A 12,069-nucleotide genomic window follows, 5' to 3' on the forward strand; every position below is an offset into this window, starting at 1 on the left:
TAGAGTAGGTCCATCTTTCTATAAATCCCCTTGATTGATGTTTCAACGATGATTTGCATATTTGAGAGCCATCCCCTTATTAGTTAAAATAATCTTTAAAACAGGCCGCGTAACTGAGAATGCACTCAACTGTAATAAAAACATTTCCATACAAAATAATCCCTTTTCATTGCTCTTGGGACTTGAGTGTAATATTAGCAAGTAGGTACATAACGCCTTACAGCACCTACAATACCTACATGTCCGTCGCGTCGCAAGTGTCGCAACCGTCTCATTATTTCTTGTACGACGGTCGTCGTGGTCGTGTCGTTCAACACCCCGGTCCTTGTTAGCGTTGGAAATAGGCTAATGTTATTCAATTCCATGGGCGACCTCAAAATAACCCATGCAACACAACTTTTGTAACGTTCAAAATATTCAAACCATACATTAGTTTATTATAAATAGATTAGGGGAGTTTAGTAATATCTTCATAAACTAGCAGCAGTAATAATCAATTAATCAATAATATCATATTTCAATTGATCAAGTTAAAATACTTGAATATTTTTATAACGGTCAGATCAAATCCCATCTGATTACCATAAGAAAAGATATATTATGTAACTCCGTATAAGATAAATAAAGTCTAAGGAAAAAAACGTGACTCGAAAACCAAGAAAAAGTCATGATCGAATAGATGGCGCCACAGCTTTGGCCTATACTCGGCTAGATGGCGTTGACGACACCGTTTGATATTTAACCATTTTAACATATGTATATCAGTGAAAGAACATGGGTCAAAGTCATATAGCGTTCTAAAAAAAACCGGCCAAGTGCGAGTCGGACTCGCGCACCGAGGGTTCCGTACTTTTTTAGTATTTGTTGTTATAGCGGCAACAGAAATACATCATCTGTGAAAATTTCAACTGTTTAGCTATCACGGTTCATGAGATACAGCCTGGTGACAGACAGACAGGCGGACAGACGGACAGCGGAGTCTTAGTAATAGGGTCCCGTTTTTACCCTTTGGGTACGGAACCCTAAAAAATAAAAAGTAAACATAAAATCGTTTATCCATATATAAGTATATTTGATACTTTTATACATTTTCATTTTTAGTTTTAATCGTGTGTCGATAGATAACAGTAAATTTACTATACGCGATATAATCCATTTTCATAGTTTTATTTCATGAGTAACTATCGCGGTAACCGAAGACAACATAAAATTTTGGTCAGTTTGAGGAGTACAGCCTAAGTTTAATTTATTGCTCCTCTTACAGGTCACACCTGGTGTAGGTATGACATAAAATATTCAAAGCATGATATTGTAAGTAGTTCGTCTAAGTAGGTAATAAGACTAATATGTACCTAAGGCAGATACACGACATAGGTAAGTATATACAATTTTACGTATCTAGCGGAATTTTTCATTTCGTCCGGTTATGAGAAGCAATGCCGCGTATGAAAACTGTATAAAGTTCATGGGACTGGCATTTTCATAGCCTCGCCGAAATTCGCCCATTGCGCCGTAAAACGACCATTGCTCTGCCATTCCAGTTTAACGGCCCTAACAAGGGGAAGGAAAGAAACCCAAAAAGGTAGTTTAGAAACCATTTATAATTCATTTATTAAAACAGTTCTAAGTAATGCCCAATTTTTGTAAACTTCTAACTTTGCTTTGGATTTAATTTGGACTTTATTGTTCTCGAAGTTATTATGAGTTCCCTTCAAATAAAAACCGGCCAAGTGCGAGCCGGACTCGCGTTCCAAGGGTTCCGTACATTACACAATTTAAACAATGTATTTTTTATGTGAAACGTGAGTGAAATGTCTTTAAAAACCCCGTAGGGGTCGGATCAAAAACTAAGTGATTAAGTCCGACTCACGCTTGACTGCACATTTCTAGTAGGTTTTCCTGTGATCTATAAGGTAAAGATCTATTTTGTGTATTTTTTCAAAATTTTAGAGCCAGTAGTTTCGGAGATTAAGGGATTAAGGAAATGGTCATTTTTTGCCTATTTTCTTGAATAACTTCTAAACTGTTTATCCTAAAATTATAAAAAAAAAAAACATTTTTTACATGTAACTATATAATTTTTTAAGATTTCCTCAAATTCTGTATTTTATTTTTAATGTAGTGTGCAATTTAAATAAATATTTAAAAAAATATATATTTGAGATTCTCACAACGAGCTCTTTCATTTGATATCGTTTGAAAAACATTATTTTTTAATTTTCTCATTTACTCCCCAAAAGTGGCCCCCGAGTTTAAAATTCATTTGTTTACGTTACATATCCGTCTTTGGGTCACAAACTTACATATGTATACCAAATTTCAACTTAATTAGTCTAGTAGTTTCGGAGAAATTAGGCTGTGACAGACGGACAGACAGACAGACAGACGCACGAGTGATCCTATAAGGGTTCCGTTTTTTCCTTTTGAGGTACAGAACCCTAAAAATGAATGAAATTTATGGCGCGACAGATGGCAAGAACGACCCCGGCTCAGAGTGAATTCCACGAGGCCGGAAAACCTTGTGATACAAGAATCCTAAACATTTCCTTTGGACGGCGGAAAAGCACTTTGTTAAAAATAAGCCGGGTACAGTTACGTAAGAGAAACATAAAATTAAAGTTACTTGCGGAAAGAGTACCTACTTACAACAGCAAAACAGACGAATAAACGCATTAAAGGTAATAAAATTGGTTATTATTATTATTAGTTAACTTCATTAGCTTTATTGGTTCAGCAGCACATTGCTGGTGGTACAGGTATAAGTACCAAAATATAATAAAGTTCTTGGTAGGGGTTTTTTTTTCAACAAGTTAGTCAAAACTAAAAGTGAAATTTCATAGAAAGGCAAAATTTACTAAAATAAAAAAGCCAAAAATGGCTAAATAATGACATTGTTATGTCTAGACTCTAGTCCAACATGGTCGGAGTTGGATCCCTCAAAGCCATTTTAAGTAGGTAGGTAAGTAAATAGCAAAACACGAAATTATAAGTTTCTCATATTTGGTATTTTGACATAGTAAGTTTGGCTACGGGTCCTTAGAAGAAGAGTTTGGTCCCCTTATGGACGGAAATTCCCTTCGCCCTTTATAGGTACTTATATATAAATAAAACATAAAGTAAGATCAAGGAAATTGAATTGAATCCTTACGTTACACGAGGTAACAGCTAGTAGATCGACACAATAGCATATGATATCTTGAAGTTACAAAGGAAACGATTAAGGCGTATTTTTAGCAGCTGAGCTAGATGGTGCAATATTATGGTACCATCGAGCTGATCATTGATGTCCATCATCATGGTGACCACAGGAGGTGGTAGGAACTCCGTGATATTACAACTCAAGCTAATTGTGTTTGGGTTTGTTAGAATTCTCACGGTGAGTAATGTTGCCTGTTGAAAGAAAAGGATTTACGGTCAGTGATTAAAGCTTGTATCAAAAATTAAAATTTTGACAAAAAAGTTCTTATCTTATCATACAAAGTAACTTCATAAAAAGGACAGGTCCTTGCAAGAAAGGAAATGTGGTTAAAGATTTTTATTGATCTCAAAAGAAATTTACATTTCACTTAATGAGATACATGCACTAATTAATTATATTCAATGTTAATTTGGTTTACGCCCGTGAGCAATAGTTTATTTCTATTTACAATTACAATTTTTAATTTTATAACACTAGACATATAAGTACAATATCAAAATATCAAAAGCTTAAGTCACAGTATAGTGGGTAGAAGTAAGTCAAAATACATACTTAAGGTAAATTCATACGCGCACCGCGGCACCGCTGTACAACTGCACTAAGTAGTTGGTCAGATAACTTAAACTAAACTTAAACTTAAAGATCAAATAACTTTCCCGTGCATTAAACGCTTACAAAACCCTTCTGGGCTGAAACACAGGTTGCTCGGTAAATAGCACGTGTTCTTTCAGCCCAAGGCATTCAGCTTTCTGAGGCGTTTCAGCGAACGAGCAGGGGTGTAAGTGCAATAGCAAGCGCAGCGCTACCCGAGGCGACTATCGCTCAATCGGGCCAGTATTAAAAGCATCCTTAGGTTTCGTAATATCTCAGATCCCGAGGTCACAGTTTAATAGCCTGAGTGTTAGGCATAATCCTAATTGATTAGACACGTAACATAAACGATGCAATCTTGTTGTACAACCAGATTAAATAGTTGCACTAGTATAAACTAAACTCCTCGGACTAGGGCACCTACTTGAAGCTTAGAAATAATCGCGCGCGCACGGGAGTAAGTTTCATCATTAGCTAATCATAAGGGATTTGCAAACGTTGGGCGAAGGCAGCTTAATGACCAGTCGTCGTTAAGATTATTGATTATTATTGTCTTTAGGTGATATAATGACTGATTAGCGAATTAGGACGCCGCCTTAGAATTACAAGGGCTTGGCAAGCAATACGAATACACCGCCTGCAGGCGCCTTCGTTATTTATAACCGCCGGGGACCGGGGTTGCAAGGAAACGAAACAGAAAACGTCTACTTTGTATACGTCGTAACGTAAAGACTGCGACTGGAGTGAAGACCTTCAACAGTTTATGTAAAGTAGAATACAAAGTGGTTATATAAAATAGGTAAGTACCTATCTATAATGGTCGTCATCAAATGATAGAGTTACCACTGTTCTAATAATTACATAATAGGAAGTGTTCTAGAAACTGTAGAAACAAAAAAACACGTAAAATTACAAACTAATAGTAATTATAAGGTATGTGTATAGGCAAAGGTACCTATAGGATAGTACCTATACTGTATCTAAGTACAATAAGCATGTTAACATTCTCATGCTTGTTTGCCACCGACGCGGAATAAAATAAACTTTGTAATGTAAGAAAAAGCAGAAAAAAGAAAATAAAAACATATCGAGTCTGTCTCTTAGAAATAGATAAAGATAACAATAGGTAAAAAAAAACAAAAAGATTATTGGGCTCGTCCGGGATTTGAACCCGGGACCTCTCGCACCCTAAGCGAAAATCATACCCCTAGACCAACGAGCCGGTTGAAGAACGTGCTGAAATTTGTTAACAGTATTAAAACCAGTCATATGACAGGCATGTACCATTGAATAAAATTTAAATCATCACACAGAAAATCTTGTCGATTTTTTCTTATATTATCATTAATTTGTCCTATGTTACTGCGTAATAAACGAATGCTCAACTATTATTAACATGTCAGATTTGTAGTTTAAGTAGGATTACTAAATCCTGGTATGAATGTGGGCTATAAAAGCTGCTATTTTAACAACGAACTCATATTCTCCAGATTCTCTCTAATTATTAAAATAAATCACACCGCACACTTAACACCGACCGACCGTCCGCAGCGCCATCTATTGTCGAATAGCGGAACTGCCGCTCGTATAATATTTCACGACGAAATTATGACAGTGCAAAGTACACCGCAGTAATTTTCTATGATAACATCCTGTCTGCTCAACTGGACACTGGACGTAAGAAATAAACGGTAGTTAAGGTTCGATTGCCCTAACTTTCACGTTTTATGCCTTATTTGTACCTGTTATGTGGCAGGCATTGCGGGCAATTACATAGATTATGGCGAATGGCTATTTAGCCGTATATTGCCGTATACTTAAATGTTGTGCCACTAATTATACTACACTAAACTACTATGTATGTATTTCACAATGAATAAATAAAAACTTCAACATTTATTTATTTATTCGTATGGCGTTTTTTACAGAGTCGCCGAGTCGAGTAAGAGGATATGATAGGATAGAGTGGTACTGTCATAGTAAATTTTGTAGCCACAGTAAATTCACTGCCATTTATATTAATTATTTTTATATTATTTTGACCCATGTTCTTTCACTGATATGCGTTAAAATTGTTTAATAACAAACGAAACCGTCAACGCTATCTATTCAAGAGTAGCCCAAAGGTAGTGGCGCCATCTGATCGAGAATCAAATTTTCTTGATTTACGAGGCACGTTTTTTTGGTATGTACCTATCTAAACAACGCCAACGTTCTTACTCGCCAACAAACTGCAATCGCAGTTTGGCGAGGAATATAATTGTAAGAAAATTGTTGTGATGTACATTGAGATAAATAAATAAAAAAAAAAAATTTCTTCAACCGTTGGGCACCCAAATCAACATAAAAAAGTCCCATCGTGCATTGTTTAGATCCCAAGACGGTGAGTAAAATATAATTATGTAGTGTTTAAGCAAATGCATTACTTCTCTTTCCGCTGAGATGTACACACAGCTGCAAAAGTGCATACCCACTTATTGTAACTTAGCGAATTTAGCGATCATGTCACAGTTTTAGTGCCAATATAATTTTATTTCATATTCAATTACATGTAATAACTAAACTAAAATAGTACATGTGCAACGAGGGGCGTCAGTGAAAATTGCAATATTCTTACCCCCAGAGTAACACACAATGTTTTTCATCACACTTGCGAAGAAAAAACTAAATTAATTCTTAAATACGGTGACATTTTTAACATTCAAGGAACAAACAAGGAGTGGAACGCCCTGCCCGAGTCTGTGTTTCCGCATGAGTCCAATCTGGGGCTCTGGGGGAAAAAATCCTATGCTGCCCAAATTGTATATGAATATTCTTTCTTTTTTTTTTTTTTTTATTTTTTTTTTTTTGGGAAACACAGCACATAATAATACAATAAGGTAAAAGATATAGTAAGAACATAGGCCAAAAGAGTTTCCACTTATAGTTAATACAAAATTCCTTTGCTCCGAAAAAAAAAGTACAATTATTAGGTATTTTGAATTTAAAGTTGAATTTAACAATAACATTGAGTAATAATAACAAGCATAATTTAGAATTTGGAAAATAACAAGCACAATTTTCAATTTAGAATTTGAAATCAAATAGGTACAATTACAATAACAATCATAACAATACAACACAAGATTACAATTTTATTACTAGCCACGAGTTAACGAAATTTGCCATCTATTATATTTTTTTATTTTGTTTGATGACAGAAACAAATCTATTACACCTATGCTGGAACAAATCAATGTGTGAATATTTCTTATTGAATATATTGCATGCTCTTGCTAAAAATTTGTTGTTTACATATTTTTTGCGAGTGAATGGAACTGATAGTAAAGCGGTGGACCGTGTACGATACGTAGGACATCTAAATGACACCTTGCTGAGAAGTTCTTCCGAATCAATTAAACCATTTAATATTTTGTACAAGAAAATTACATCCCGCTTTTCTCTTCTCACTTGCAAGGACTCAAAATTCTCGGGCTTAAAAGATTTGAATTTATACTTCATACGATTAAGAAACTTTTTTTGAACACTTTCTAATGAATTAATGTGCACTAAATAGTTGGGACTCCAAACTGTAGATGCGTATTCCAAATATGACCTTACATATGCATTATATAAAAGAAGTAACGTTGTGGGGTTTTTAAAATCTTACCCCCGATCGCTCGGTGGCGCGTCTATAACTACTTGTATATACTATGTGTCTATGGCACATACCAATCCGGCATTCAGCCACAATGAGGGCTATCGCAATTAACGCCGCTAGGGACGCTAGTGTAGATGGAGGCCTTTAAAAATGTCAAATGCATAGAAGTTTTGGGGGTTTCAAGCTTTTTTATCGGTAATTTTCACTCCTTATTCATAATTGTGGCAAATCTTTGTCCATCTTTGATTAATCATACTAAACAATAAATATAACTCAATAAATGTTAGTGGTTTAAAAAAATGCCAACTAAAACATATGCAAAATTAAACAGGTTGAATAAAATGACACATTTAGACGTTAAAATAGCTTTGTGTATACTTTTATAAAATCAATAGCAACCAGGCAACCTTTCCTCGCTGTATTGCAAGTGACCAATTCTTTGAGCGAGGAAGCTGCCAACTCTGCGGTCACCGGTGACCTTTGCAATTTTTTTGGAAAGTTCAATTTTAGTTACATGGTTTTTGCAAGTAATTTTGCAAGTGAAGTGATCTCAAAGACCAATTTTAAAGACACACTTTACACACTACACGTTACACTTCAATAAATGTGAATGAAAATTACAATATGTTTATCCCAAGAGATTGCGTAAAATGTGCAATGTTTAGCAAAGGCATCACGTCTCCGTGCCATCACAGCGCGCTGTGTCAGTGGGACGGGACGTGCCGGGAACGCGCAATCCCGGGGGAACTAACGGGTGACGCCATTGTCTATGGCCCTTTGAGATGCGTCACTGTTACAGTTTACAGTATGACGACACTCGCTACAACGTTTCCATATTTAGACATATGGAGTAGGTAAATGTTATTAGGGCTCTAAATCTACCTAGGTACATGAAATTAGTATTTACAAACAGAAGGCACATGACGAGTAGATATAATTTCCATAATCAGATGACAATAAAAAAATGGCGTTACCTAATCTACAAAACTCATTCGATTCGATTCGTAATTACTTATAACGTTCTCGAGGCAGAGGTGTAGGGTTAGAGCCGGCTTAGCGGCGGAGCGTAGAGCCGGTGTATTTGACGTTCATAAGCGCATTGTAATATGCCTACTTGAATAATAAGCTGTCTTTATCTTTGATATTTATGGAACTTATTCATAAATCTTGGTATCGCACGATTCGCACGATAAGAGCAATAAACTTTTCTTTTCTATCGAGCGATGTAAATAGGCCGCGAGATAAGACGATTAGGGGGAAGTCCCGTACCCACGGACGGCATATAGTGCCGGACACACGTACTATCTCGGCAACTAACAACACGAGCAATCCAAGGATAAGTAAAAGTGGCGCGGGGGGACGTACAGTTTACCATGGACGTGCACGGGACGCGCGCAGCGACTGTGGGAGCGTTATTTGACTGTTTTTGTGGGGAAAATATAAGTGATATATTTAAATTTCGTAGTCTGTAAAAGCAGCCCGTAGTATGTTTAGACTATGACGAAGACTGGATACAGTGCTCCAGTTGCCATGGGTGGGGGCAGGAAGCCTGTGCTTGATATTCCAGAATATTCAGAAGAATATATTTGTTAACGGTGTTAAATGTTTTTAACCGCCCAGTGCCGGTGCTAATAGGGGTTCGAAATGTAGTCCATCCGGTACTAGGTGCCTCTTGCAAAGCATGACTTTTTTTTCTCTAAAGTTTACTTTTCGTTTTAGAATTAGTTTATGTAGAAGTTGAATTTGTGTTATTTTATTTTGATTCTAAAGTTTGTTGACTAAAGTAATTTATAAATAAAATTATATTTTATGAAATACTTTTTATTTTCTTGAAAAGGGCTTAGGTGTCCGCCACTCGGGGACTTCCCCCTAAATTTGAAAAGTTCCATAGAAAATTTATAAATTTTCGTACGTGTGATCATGGATTAGGGTGTAGCAGTTTCTTCACACTTGTTGCCACGGTCATGTCTACTTGTTCACTCTCAAAAACCAATAACTAACACTTTACATTTGGAGAAAAAAGTATAGGCAGGTAAAATATCGTCCAACGTTATTATTGTTGCACAGTTGGTTAATAAGAATTTGGCTTTTCAAAAAATAATAAAATGAATTTGAATTTGACTGCTAAAACTAATAAATTGCATTTATCAATATATATTGGCAAGTTGAGCCTAGATCAGTATCAGTGCAAGGTTGGATTGTATCTTTATGTGACGTGTCCGATATGTATTATAATATAACTTTTGCAGAACTATATTATATATGCATGTTATTCAAAAAGCGGGCTCGTCCGGGATTTGAACCCGGGACCTCTCGCACCCAAAGCGAGAATCATACCCCTAGACCAACGAGCCACACTATCAGCCAGCGAATACTGCCATCTGGCCAGGCTCGCCGCGACGTCAGCGTCATAACGAGCCTTCGGTAAAAGGCTCCGGCTCGTAAAGCACATTTTCCACACTCTACCTTCTAAGCTAAATGTAGTAAGTGCGTTTATTACAGTTATAATTTCGTACTTCTTTCTTCGGACGATCCACATAGAACAATGTTATCGTCTAGAAAACTTCATAAGAATAATTACCTAAGTAGACTGCTGCGTTTGCATGTAGCTATGTCTGATTTTGTAGGTAACATATGAGTAAGCGCGAGGTTTATGAACGTAAAATGGCCTTAAAAAAATTGCGTATATTTCAGAAACAAAAATTTAACAGCCAACTTAGATATGCCCGCTCTGGAAACAATTTTACTCAACGTAAGTTTACACATTTAAATGTACCTAATTCAGGTCTGATTTCTGAACTACCATCTTACTATGATTGTATACTTTTGTTGGCAACGATTAACCGTATAGATATTAAGATAGGAATTACAATGTTGAAATGACTGCTACTGCTAGGTGCTGAAGTATTTGACATTATAAAAGATACATTTCACAATATTTCTTGTAGAGGTAGTATAAACAAAGAAGATCTTGTAGATAATACTATACTATAACTGTAGGTTATTGCGTAGTTACATGGCTTTTTTTTGGCATCATTCCGCCTTTGTGCAAACTGTAGCTATATTTTCATTTCATGCCCCCCTTTTTAGTAAGATATTTTGCGTTCCCATTGCCGTTGGAAAGTCCTACTGTATAATAATAGGCTGCAAACTCGAAGGGCAGCCATTTCAAACTTCTTAAGTGGTATAACTTCATACCAAAACTACGAAGGTGCCGTCATATGTATATTAGTTACAATGTGTTTGTGCCCGTCCCCCAATGCCGTTTAAATTATAACTGGCTGTCTACTTAATTAGTTTCACATGATTTGGCGTTGACGCTAATTAACTATCGACCCGGGCCCGACGACACATATCCCGCCTTTGGCATTCTTACGAGACATGATGGTATAGTAAACGAAATATGTACCCATGGTGCTTGTGTTAGGATAACATATTTTATGGGTCGCTAATATCGCTATTAAGGCGTAGCGTAATAGGTAGGTAGGTATAAATATAATGTCACGATCACGATTCTAGAATTTATGATAGAACGATAGAAAAGAATTAAGTCTATAATATACATAGTAACTTTGCCTTCACAGGTATATACGCTTCGCCGACAGCAAGCTGTAAGAAAACTAAAGACCAGGTGGAACAATATGACATGGCTTAAAAACTCACAGGCACCCTCTAGAGCAGCCACTGGAACCTTGGCTTCGGTGTACCTACACTACCTACTTTATGACTGAGTGCCTACTTACTGCACTCTTAGAGTAAGTAGACTAGTCAGTAAAAGAGCGGAGTTACCTCAGCTGTCGACATATATAGTCGACACTAAGAAAATCGATATTAAGCGCAGGAATAAATGACCTAGACTAACTTAAGTTATTCTTCTTCTTACTCGTGTAGAGGGATCAAACTTCTTAAACTAAATTTTTGTCTGCCAATGTTTTGCCACTTCTAGCCCTCGGGGTGTGGCCCTCAGGAGATCTTCCTCAAAGTTATAATCATCTCTCACAACGGGTTAAGGTAAGACAATGAAGCACTGACATCAGAAAACGTGTAATATTACGATACCTTGAAGTTAAGGCAATTGCTAATGTGGGAAGCGGCTCTATAAATAATTCCATTGCTGAGGTCTAGGTCTAATGCTATATTGATAGCATTATTGAGTTACGAGTGGGGTCTGATGCTGCACGCATGTGCAACGTCCCGTGGGCGATGTGGGGAGAAATTGGACGAGTGCTATATAACTGGGAACCTGCTATACAAAATAAGATACAAGCAGATACACTTATATTTGATAGATACAAAGGTACCTAAAAGTCATCTTGACTAAATATTTTGACGATTGCACGAATGTGTTCAATTCGGTGTTTATATAAAATTATCGAGAAATAAACGTTAGCCAACACATAAATTTGACCGTCCTATTGTCCAAAGTATAAACGCATCCCGTAGCTAATGTATGTAAAAGATGTGGACAGTGCACAGCACAGTGCGCGAAGGTAAATGTTTAAATACTATACTTTAATCAAACGCAGACTCCTTTCTTCTTCTGTAACTATAAATAACAACTTATCTATACCTACATGACATACACAATATGATTAACTGATAAGAAACAAAAACAGATATCCGTTCTCATCACTAAATT

The 12,069-nt window shown here is 36.4% G+C and overlaps 1 protein-coding gene and 2 non-coding genes across 3 annotated transcripts in view; all 3 read right to left on the reverse strand.

Annotated features, from left to right (window-relative positions):
* The window catches only part of LOC134740748 (mitoguardin), an 83,985-nt gene that overhangs the window by 65,511 nt on the left and 6,405 nt on the right, over positions 1–12,069 (reverse strand). The window lies entirely within an intron of this gene.
* On the reverse strand, positions 4,941–5,012 carry Trnap-agg (transfer RNA proline (anticodon AGG)). Its single transcript has one exon. It is a non-coding gene; the product is annotated as a tRNA-Pro (tRNA).
* Positions 9,713–9,784, reverse strand: Trnap-ugg (transfer RNA proline (anticodon UGG)). Its single transcript has one exon. It is a non-coding gene; the product is annotated as a tRNA-Pro (tRNA).

This window comes from Cydia strobilella, chromosome 4 (genome assembly GCF_947568885.1).
Source record: "Cydia strobilella chromosome 4, ilCydStro3.1, whole genome shotgun sequence".
Taxonomy (NCBI): domain Eukaryota; kingdom Metazoa; phylum Arthropoda; class Insecta; order Lepidoptera; family Tortricidae; genus Cydia; species Cydia strobilella.